Source organism: Emydura macquarii, unplaced genomic scaffold (genome assembly GCF_026122565.2).
Source record: "Emydura macquarii macquarii isolate MOO-44397 ecotype Brisbane River unplaced genomic scaffold, CSIRO-AGI_Emac_v2 contig_431, whole genome shotgun sequence".
NCBI lineage: Eukaryota > Metazoa > Chordata > Testudines > Chelidae > Emydura > Emydura macquarii.
In genome coordinates, this window is record NW_027130568.1 from 8,626,321 (window position 1) to 8,638,331 (window position 12,011).

General features: G+C 37.0%; 1 protein-coding gene across 2 annotated transcripts in view; it reads right to left on the reverse strand.

The window, feature by feature from the left end:
* ZNF516 (zinc finger protein 516) overlaps window positions 1–12,011 on the reverse strand; it is a 120,716-nt gene that overhangs the window by 79,179 nt on the left and 29,526 nt on the right. The window contains exon 1 of one of the 2 annotated variants that reach the window (XM_067537517.1): window positions 6,387–6,519. The exons of the other annotated variant lie outside the window; for it this stretch is intronic. The gene's annotated coding sequence lies outside the window, so the exon portion shown is untranslated. Of the gene's footprint in view, window positions 1–6,386; window positions 6,520–12,011 lie in introns of those variants that run through there. 2 annotated transcript variants of the gene reach the window in all.

Consider the following 12,011-nt stretch of genomic DNA (forward strand, 5'->3'; position numbering starts at 1 on the left):
GAAAGTCAAACAGTAGCAAGTACAAGTATTGGAAACAAATGGTTACATATAAAATAAAATCATGACATGAACTCTAGAGCCTAGACTTCATTACCAATATACTCTCATGTTTTGTAGAATAATTCTCACCCAAAATCCTTGCCGCACTTCATGGCCAGGTTTAGCTGTGACCCTCCATGCCCATGATTTCCCTCTGCCCCCACAGAGCAGTGGCATATTCCACATTTAATTTTTATAGCGTTTTCATTAGTGAAGCAAAAAAAAAAGGGACATGTTAAATCAATCACCCATCCTTTAAGTTAGAACTGGTAAAAAAATGTTCAACTGAAAATCCTGATTCAACAAAATCAAAATGTTTCATGGGAATATATCAATTTCATCAGTTTGATGGGTAATTATCAAAACAATTTATTTCAACCTCATTGTTTCAACTTGTGTTATAATTTATAATACAGTAAATTGAAATGAAGTATTTCAACCTTATCGGAAACGTTTCAGAATATTGTGGGAGAAATTTGAGATTTTCACTTTTTGTCCCGATTTGGGATGAAACAAAATCTCAGTATCTCCCACTGGTGTGAAATTGTTTTTCAACCAGTTCTAATTTCAGTCATCTTCCTGTATTGTATATAAGCTGGCTCATTGTGTCACGTTTAGGCTTTGGAAGCTTGAATGCCCAGCATACACACATAAAGTAGATGAACAATCTTGGAATCTCTCACCTAACTGTTTGTGTGTCATGTTGATTGTCATATTGTTAGAAGGATTCTTTGCAGGAAGGGTGGAAACAGTGAGTTCAAAATGAAAAACAACAACTTTGGAAAAATGCTTCAATGCCTCAAGACTGAATCAAAAAAGAAAAAGAAAATGCTAGACTTAAAACAGCCCTATTAGTAGAGGAAGAAGCGTCAGTTAACGTTCTGATTATTAGTGACTGTTTCTTTCAACATTAAGCCTGGTGCAATAAGTGGAAGCAGCGCTGTTAACTCACTCCTGTTGATTACTGTTTCATTTTAAGTTGTGCTAACACCACCACTGAGCTCCTGCTGTCCCCAATGCTACTTACAGCTTGCTCAGAGTTGCTCTAAACCCTCCCAGCCCTACCAACACTTATGCATGTGCTTAATTAAGCAGCTGAGTTGTGCCATTGCCATAAATCACATATTTAAAGTTAAGCATTTGGATAAATATAGGCAGGATCAGAGCCTCAGTTATGCCAACAGCGATTCTCAGGCTATGTCTTCATTTGCCGCCATCAGATCGACTTCTCTGGATCAACTGAGCGGTCAGTGAAGACCCGCTCAGTCGATCCAGAAATCAATGTATTAAGACCACCTTCTCAAGTGGTGTAGCGCTGCGTCGATGCAGTGAAGACGGCACGCAGAACAGAAGCAGAGAAGTCAACGGGAGTTACACAAGTTTTTTGCGTAGCTTGCGTAACTCCCATTGACGGTCGCCAAATCTTGGAGGTAAGTGAAGACAAGCCCTCAGATACACACCCTTTTCTGCTCACCATGCTACCTATGCGTACTGGGGATGAAGGTATTTGACTACATGGTGGTGATTTCTCAGCTGCCCGATCAGATAACCATTACAGCCCCTTTGTGCCACCCAAAAAGGATTAATGAAAACACTAAAATATATCTTAAAAATAAGTTTAGAAACTGATGGGATGGGGAAAAAATTAGAACAATGGAGCAGATACAATACTAATATATATCTCTATATGAGAAGCCTAACCCCAAATTCATGGCTGATGGTTATGAAATTCTTACGAACAGACAAATGCTTCACAAAGCTTAGGTAGGTAGGTTATTTACTTCTTTTACCACATACTGAAACTGTGAACAAGTCTATTAAAAAAACCTAACTTTAAACTGTATTTTGTGGATGGCAGTGGCCATACATTACATGAAGGGAGAGATCTCCATTGGCAAGAAAAATTGCAGAAAAGAATCAAATACGGAAAGTTACAGTGGATCTTTTCAAGCAACAAAGCAAGTTTAAAAATAAGACATTTTCAATTCAGATATGTGAATTCCAAGCCTTGGATGAAAGGAACACAGAATCCATTGTAGAAATGTTGCTTGTCATGTCTCCCAGGGAATTCTGGGTATAATGCAGTATCATCACTCCAGAACACTTTTCCAACAGAAAATGGCACATAATTGTGTGAAGAAAGTATCCTCCTGATGAAGGAGCAATAGCATGCAGCAAATATACATGTTCAGGTGAAGAAGTATGTATCAAAGAGTGATAACCCAGGAACCAGGCCTTCCCAGTTTTCAGGAAGTTGGAGTTCAGCAGCTGAAAAACTTTGCTGTTCAAGAGCAGTCGCTGCAAGGAAAAGACAGAACTAAAGCACCTAAAAGCAGTGGATAAAAGATACAGATAGAAATTACTACCATTTTGTAGCATTGCAGCCTCAGTGATCCTATACTACTGAAACACTCCCACATTATGGGCCTCACATCTGTGTACCCCCATTGATTTCATGGCAGAATTTATAGTCTTCTGCAAGAATATTACAGTGGTTAGTTTCTTATATTATTTTGATCAAAGATATGATGCTGCTGTTCTTACTTGGGCAAAAGCCCTACTGAAAATGCCTTCTTTAATCCTTTTAGGGACAGCTTCATTTATCTATATCCTTTTTACGCTGTCTTCTGCGGACAACTTACATTCTTTTGACCAAGATGGAGAGTGGAAGAGAGAGTGTGTCTTTAAACAGTAAACCTATCCTTGAATTCACAGGAAATCCTGGTGTTCTGTGGCCTACAAAGAAAACTAGCATTAGGTAAAGGCAGCATGACTTTGCATTGATTTTCTGAGAACCCTCTAAGTTATTTCTGCCAGAAAGCTATCCAAAAAACTGAACCAGTTATCAATGAAGACTTTCTAATTTTCAAAAGTACTTAATTATTTAAAGCAGGTTGTTGAGGTTGTTTAAACCTGCCAAAATTGCCATAAAAGGCCTGCAAACGAGAGAGTTAAAAAAGGCTGCTGGAAAAATAAACAAGGCATTTCCATTACTCTCAGTTTACTTCTACTCTCTTATATATTTGTATTTAAAACCAGAAGTAGCATTTTATTGTATTTTTTATTTCTGAATAGCTCTGTTCTTTTTTCCTATGAAGCTGAAGAGTCTATTCCTTTTGCATTGAAAAGTTTGTTATTATTACACTGTCACATTATATTGCGTTTCTTTGACTACGTCATAAGGTTTTCATGTCTCCTTCTTGCTCTGATTTAATGACATTCTACAGCAGGCCTCAGACAGACAGACAGCCCTCAGAAAGCACAGTCAGGACATTCTGAATCAGCATCACTTTATATATATATTATATAAAATGTGTATAACGGACACATATACAGTGCACTTCTTTTATGAGAATCACATCCATCCCAGATGATTTGATTCTTACAAGTGGAGTATTTTAGTTAGTATAGGAATGATTTTTGTCCCACTGGTTTTGATCACTATATGCAGTTGATTCTTATATCAGTGATTATTATAAATGGAGTACATGGTATATATATAAAAAGATAATAAAGACACCTAATGCTGAAAAGGCTTAGGTATCTGCAAAGAGGTGATATGTCTCAAGCCAACATCCAGCAGAATAAAAAAGTCCATAACCCAGTTTTTAGTGCTTTCTAAAGAATCAGTTCTATGAAAAGGTTATTCTTGTGCACTGCTACAGGGTATGTTGAGAAACACAGGGCTGTCACCCACTCAGTACATATTTTGTGTTTCAGTATACTGTGCATGTTTGTCCTCTTGGAGACAAAGGAATATTCTTTATTAGTTACACTGTAGTATTATAAGCAATGAATTAAAATACATCATTAACATCCTGGACAAGCTTATTTTACTACCAAAACAAAGGGACTATTCTTTGAACAAATAGGAGGGGGGGAAATCCCACAACAACAATGAAGAGTTCCTCTCCCTAAAAACTGTTCTGTATGAGATTAACAATTACAGGCTTATATTCCACAGACACAGGTCCCAAATAGCTGCATGAAGTGATGCATTCACTACTGGGAGAGTAAGTACCATTGATGACAAGGCCTTGGGGCTTCTGCTGTTCTCAGACCAATCAATAATCCATTATGAACAAACTACATTTCCACTCTAATATGAAGAAAGGAATAAAAGGGAACTAGTATCAGTAATAATTCCATGGAAAAAACAACACACAAAAATCACAAAACACCACCATCACAAGACTTAAGCTAGTAGTGATATGAAATACTGACTGAATTGCCTACAATAACCCCTTATTTTAAGACAGTTACTAAAGCCCACTATATTACAGTAAAAAAAAAAAAGAAAAGTTTATTTTAAAGGCAAGCCTCTACTCTGGCTACTGGACAAAATAAAGGCATAAATCTTCAAGGAGAAGAAAAGAAACTTAATATATAAATCTAACGGCTTCCTTTAATCTATTTTCCAATCCAAAGTAAATAAGAACTTTGAATTAGAGGTGACTACCCAAATGTGACTAGGGGACTATACCAGGGCTTTACTGCAGCAGCTGTGTTATCATCCAGCAAGAAGTATTGCAATTGTTTACCTCTTGTTGCCACTTTCGCATCCTACAGTACACAACAGCGATGATCAGTTTAAATCTCCTTGTGTACATTAAAACTAAAATAAACTTTTTTCCATTCATGACGAACATACTTTCTTAGAATTTTCAAAAGATGCTGCACACAGCAGAGGGGTGGAAAAAAGCATCTTAAATTTCAGATACAATATTTAAATACAAAGACACTTTTTAATAGTTACTCATGGGGCAAGAAGGGATATATAACAATTTAGACCCAGAAGGAAACACAGAGACCAATATTATTAATGCATAAGGCAGTCTATATCCTTCTTCTGAAATATAAAGCCCAATAGTTAAATTTGACCTCACAGGAGAGAAAAATAAAAGACAGCTGAATACACAATGTGATTATTGATCAGACCCAGAGAGGCCAAGAACTGAACCAGTGCAGATGTGGACATTTTCCTAGGGTCCTTAATGATATATAACAGGAAGTCAAAAGCAGATATTTAAGTGTGTTATAAAAATAATTTCTAATTTTGAATATAAAACCTTTTAGATTTAAAAAAAAGGCCTTTGAATATAAACAGTCCATTTTACTTCACTTTTGGGACATTAATGTACCGTTTCCTATTTTGCTAAACCCAACCGAAGAAAGCCTCTTTACAATCTTAATATGTTCTGTACTGAAACTAAAATATAAGAAAAAGATTCCTAAATCTGATACCATCACAGCAAAAACAACATAATTCATTCCCAAATAGAAGCTAATCCACCTAAATACTGTCCATACTTTCTTATTCTAATCAATGACATTGATGCTGTCCATTCATGCATGCATGTGAATACACATGCACAGAATTTCTGCAGCACCCAATACTGCTTTATAATTAATGTTATCTTGTCAGGACTTCCATTATAAACCCAATTTACATGGGTTTATAAATTGGCAATTTTAAATTGCATAGGTCCAAAATTTGTCAGCCTGGACGCTGGTACAAATTTGCTTAGGAGTATTTTCATGTTTACTTTGGATTTTTTTTTAAAATGCATGAAAATACGACAGATAGGCTGATATTTACAGAATCATGGTTGAAAATAAAATATTTACTTTAATTATTTTTGCACTTATTGTAGAAAAACGGGGGCCAGATCCCCAGCTTGTATAAATTGTTGTTGCTCCGCTGACATGCACACAGTATCTGAACCTCTGATTGAAACTGGTAAACCATTGTGCCAGCAAGAGTCAAGATTTCAGTGGCAGAGAAACGTGTACCAGTTTAAAATAAACATTTTGGGTTCTTAGCTTCCTAATTTAGCACAAATTAAAATGAAACAATAGCAAGTCACAATGGGCCAAATCTCTCCCTGATTCAACTAACAGCTATTCCAATGGGGAACTGGATCTAATGACTTACTACATACATACATAACTAGAATGATTTACCCAATTAAAAGCATGCTGGATCCCTGAATGCAAAGAACCATATATTACAACACAACGCAAATGTAATAATAATAACTGCAATGATGTTTACATCAAGTTAACAGAAGCTATAGGGTTATTTCTAAGATAAGTTACCATGAGATAAACTATGCAGAGTGAATTAAGAATTCAAGGCAAGTAATTGGTAACCCTCACACTTGATATGTCCTATTGCTCAAATAAACACAAAATAATGATTCTGCCACATCAAGTTGTTGCCAGTCAGTAACTTGTTAACAGATTTAAGATTACAACATTGTTGATTGATTAGCTATTAAATCTTGAGTGTAATAAAAAAAAGATTTTTGAAGTCACAAAGCAGAAGTGGCACGCTGTTAGCTTACTTTTTCCACCCAGTATTCTAATAGGAACTGCAAAAGACAAACGAATTCCTGGACTGTCATTATCATCTGTTTTCAAAGTTCCATTTTGTGAAAGAGCTTTAAAAAAAATCCCATCATCAAAAAGAAAGAACTGTGGCCTAGAATATAAAGAGAGATAATTATGTGCAGTAAACCATAAACACATTCTGTTAAACATTACCTTCTGAGGTAGCACTATTTAGCACAGAAAGTCAACATAAAAATCTAATCTCAGAATACACAGCACCAAAAACACATCATCAGTTTTCTTGAAAGCGTTTCACTGTAAGCTTTGGAAAAGTACAAAATTGGTTTATTTTTCTGAGATTTTTTTTAAATTTGATCTTGTAGTTAAGTTTTTTGATGGTCATATGTACTACATCAATCAACATATTATGAACGCCAAATGTTTACTGTACACCCCCTTCCAAACACAGAAATTTATTACATACTCTATGGACCAAGATTTCCAGCTACTGTAAATCAGTGTTGCTCCATTGAAGACAACCAAGTTACACAAATTTACACAAGCTGGGAATCTGGCCCTGTACGTATAGGATGTTCCAAACAGCAGTATTCCTATTTTATACCAATTTTGGTTTCAACTGAATTACATTGGCATGTAACCGGAGTAACGGTGATTGATCAGGCCCAGAGCGTGCCAATTTGTAGACATCCAGCACTTGCAAAATACTGTAACTTGACCTAGTTATCACTAACGTATATAGTACCTCTGACGATCACTTGCTGCATAGGCAGCTAAAATGAGTGATATATCAGTGTATGTTTACAAAGAGCAATTCCTGACAAATACAATATAATTATTTTATGAGCATTTGTTGGTAAAACAGTGATTTAATAGTGCTAGTGATTTAATGAGTCATTGCAAGTTCCTGGGTTCAATGACCATTTTCAAGACACAAGGATCTCCTATTGTTGTTTTATTATCTAATCATTCTATTTCAGGATTATCTATAGCTTCCATCATCAGAGCATACGAGCACTTCCAACATAATGCATGTTAAAATTCCAATTATGAAATATACTGAATCTCGCACTGTTCTATCATTGTTAGTCTAGAAAAGCAAACATTTCATCTATAGTTTGGGTAACCAAAACAAAGCTACTGCATTAGATGAGCCGCTTATACAACAGGGACTTTATTTATTTTTCATCATAAAGGAGAAAAGTGTGTCCAGTGATTATCCTCTATACCAAATAAATTTGAAACAAAAGTTCACAATTTTTGAATTTCAAAGCTCCCAGCCATAATCATCCCTGGAGAAGCAAAACTGAACCTGAAATCAAATTTTTCAGCTGTCAATCTAGTCTGGTTTATTTTGGTATAAAGTGCTTAGCTATTTATGCAGAACATCACTGTAAGGTGTCTAGGAATGAAACAAACAGGAATCCTATCAGTCACTTATAAATACGTTCTTAAGGAACATTTTACCCATGTTGTTAGACATGCTTTTGACTTGCACAGCTCAAGACATGGATGTTGACTGATAAACCTGATCACTATTTATTGAACCTTCTTTGCACTCCAACACACACACACACTCTATCTCTCTCTTTCTCTCTCTCATGAATGTGAACAGATGTGCGATATATTGCTAGCAGACAGACAAAGATTCCTAAAAACTGTACACAGCACAGGTGGTGCAGCAGAGGATTGTTTATTCAAAGACCACAAAGTCTATGGATCAGGTCCTCACATGCAGTGCAGTGGCTTTGTGCTGCACTGCCAATATAACTTGGCCAGGGAGCATCACCCAAGTGCAGGAATGATCCTTGGAATAGTCAAGGGCTCTTACACCACACACCCTACCTGCTGTCAGCATTAAAGAAAGGGGGCATGGGTAGGACAGCTATATACCAGGCCAATTCCTGGGCTGCATTTTTGGCCTCCTGTGGCTGTTAACGGCTGCAATAAGTTGGAGCAGTAGGAAGAGCTGTACACAGAGCAGCACCAGAATCAGGGGCAGGCAAAGGGGAGTTTTAAGTCACCTCTGCTTACCACCACCTGACTTGTGCTTTGTGCATTTTTATCGTACCAGAGTATCTGACTCTCAACATCTGCCACGAAATATTCTGATACTGCCACTCACAAAGGAAAGCAAATAAGCCTTAGAAAAAGTCCATTGTCCAGGTTCTTACATACAGTAAAAAAAACACACCTTCTTGGATATATCTGATTGTTTTCCTTGGTAATAAATATGTATCACACACATACTAAGATACACAAAACATAAATGAGAAGAAAGTGCAACCACCATGATATGTTACATTAACATTGTAGTTAGATTTTTAACTATCCACATGTAGAAATGTGACCACACCGCTCACTGAGTTTCCGAAACACTCATCACCAGATTTAGAACTTAACAGAATGACTATACTGTTTTTCACCAGTAGAAAGTGTTTTTCTTATAGAAACCTTCCATTTTAGCATGTATCCTCCTCTGTCTCACACATGCAAAACACTCTTTGGCTCATTTCCCTCAATTTTCAATCAGACCCCTAGAACTCTTACCGTAAGAAATACTCCTGTGACCCACAATCCTATCCAGCGGCCACATATTCCTCATCCCTTTGCCCCCAAGCTTCTTGACTGTGCCACTGCTTCTTCTTCCTGTCCACTAAATCCTGGATTGTCAGCATTCACTTTCTCTACCCTTCTGCAATTGTAACTCCCATCCTCATCCTGTCCAAGTCTAATGGCCCCTTCACTAGAATTATTCCTTTTCATGACACTGTTGATCACCCCTTTTCCCTCTGCTTTTGGGATTCTGCTTTCTCAGTTCTCCCAACCCTACTGAGTGTCTCATTAGGAAGCTCCTCCTCTTCTCCTACCCCATAATCTGTTCATATCCTCAGGACCAGTTCCCTCCTCTTTTTTATCTATGCCCTCCCTAAGGTATCTTGCCCATTCATACCATTTCAACTACTGCCTCCTGGACCCAATTCAGAAAAGCATCCCTATTCAGGAAAATACTTAAACACGTGCTTAATGCCTTCTTGAATCAAGGCCTCTATGCATCTTCCTTCTAAATTGCTCTCTCCCCTCTGTAATAGATCTCTCCCTTCTGCCAACCCAACATGTCCACGTATCCCTCTGACAGCCCCATCTAGATGTCCAAATGCCCATCTCAGACTTAATATCCCAGATTAAGCCTCTCAACTTTCCTCTTTTATCACTGATGAAAACAGTACTATATCTTCTTCAACATCCCCAATGCTCACAACCTCATTTTCAAATTTGATTCCTCTCTTCCTCCTCCTCCTCATCCTCAATTTCTCTAAAAATCCATCCTTTCTCCTCCATTCCCATTCCTAAAACACTTGCCCAGCTGCTGCAGCCTCTTCTCTGGCAACCCTGTTCTCATCTTATTCCCCCCGGTCTGTTCAAAATGCTGCTGCTAAAATCATTATACTCTCCTGTCAATCCGATCATGCCACTGCCCCATTCAAATGTGTTGCATATTAAGTTCAAGCTTCCTTTCTTCCTCTTCTAGGCCCTGCATAACTCCAGCCTACCTAAATCTCTGTTCTCATTTTGTCTCATTCCCTTTTGTGCTGCATAAGGTCCACTCCACTTTCCTCCCCTAATGCATCTTTTGTACAGTTATCCCATTCATGTCCTCACATCTTTTCACACTACATTTACAATAATCTTTTTCCCTGTGGCACCAAATAACCTATTTTCCATCATTCAAATACTTCCTTAAAACACATTTCTTCCATGAAGTCTTCAAACGATGATCCTCCAAAACAAAATTCAACACATAGGCTTTGGTGCTTCTTCCACTGTATAATATGTGATTAGCGTATTGCCACAGTTTAGGTAGGATGTAAACTCCGCTCAGAGCAGGGACTTTGAATTGTTTTAGACAGTGCCAAATGTACTGTCTGACTTCCAATAATATTTAAGTGCAAATTATCATTATGGACTCAAGCTTCATCTTTTCAAACAGTTATCAAAGTTTCTCCACTGATCAGTGCTAATGGATGAAAAACACCCATTCATTTTAACCAGCCCCGAGTAAAATGAAACTCCTCCATTGCCTAGCCAGAATTCATCTCTTACTGAACCAAAAGAATAGACAGGTAGCCATGGCATGGAAGAAGCAATAATCAAATGTCATTAAACTCAGTTTCCTTGAAGAATAAGCTGTCACTTCAGATAAAGACAGCTTTGCTACTCTCCGGCTCCTCTGAAAACATTGGCTAAGTGAAACAATTGATGCTTACTTTAAACCACACTACTAACCAGATTTCTTTGGAGGCTTAAGCAGCTCAAGAAGAACCTTCCACTGCCTTTCTGAATCCTGGGGTTGCAGGCAGTCTTACCTATTTCGCTACCTTATTGTACTGCAGAATCTGGGGTACTGATTAAGAGTACTAAGCAAGAACAGCAGCAGCACATCCAGGGTTATGCACAACTACATGCTAGCAAAAGATTTCTCTACATCTTTTTAATACACAAGTAACTGAGAAAGAGCTGGCCGTGCAGAACATCAAATTACAGTATAGGATTTCTAGTGGCAAGTCTCAGGGTTGATGTGTATTCTTTTTAAAGGGATTAGCCCACCATCTAGTCTTCCTGGCCCTATCCTTTACAACAACAGCTTTGATTTAAAAAGCCTATCAAAAACTTTACTCAAAGAAAGCCACATGCCCATATATCACACATGTTACTTTTCTATAAATACAAATACTCTTGTCCTCTTTAGGCTGATTTTAAACCAGCAGATCTTCTACCAGGAAGGCACAATCTAACAGTGACTCTAATTCTGAGAGTACAATTTGAACCATGCTACTAAATCCTTAAACCTGTTACACAACAAATAAGCATGGATTACTGCATGACTGATTCATTATGGGCTGTTTTGTCATTCTATTCCTAACACACAAATGCAGTTTGTCTTTGCCACATATTTAAACACCATCATCATATTCAGTTATGTTATGTGACTTTTATTAGCTTTCACTTTTCTGTGTCACCAATTTATGGCCTGCCCATTACTTTTAATAAACTTGTACATCTGAGAGAGTATTAAATAATCAATAGTTAGTTAGTTGCACTGTATCATATTTGCTCTCTATAGAAATTACTAGCTGTACTATCATTACATAAAACTTCAAATTACCAAAATAAATCATACATATAATACCTTTAGCATCCCATATCTATTTTACCTTCAGTATTAAATGTAGAGCGTGTGTATAAAAGGATTAAACTACTCCCAAGTTTACTCAGCACACCTTTTTTAAAAGGTTTTTATTAGAGTGATAAACAAAACAAATTGAAAATATCTGCATAAAAAGACACTTCACAAATGTAGTCTTATTTTGGCAAATTTTCAACAGGCAGCCATAGTATTTGCTAATACTTAAAAGGTTTTTCACCTTCTCAGACTAAAACCACCTCCAAGCTTAGATAAGCACGCCTATATTTACTTTCTTAGGTAATGGCAGTTTTCTCAAAGTCACTGCTTAAAATCTACTTTACTAGCTAAAGTAAAGCCATTATGTAAAAATCACACAGAAACTCTCAAAATTAAAATAAAGGGGGGGGGAGGGAACATGATTTAAGGAAAAATA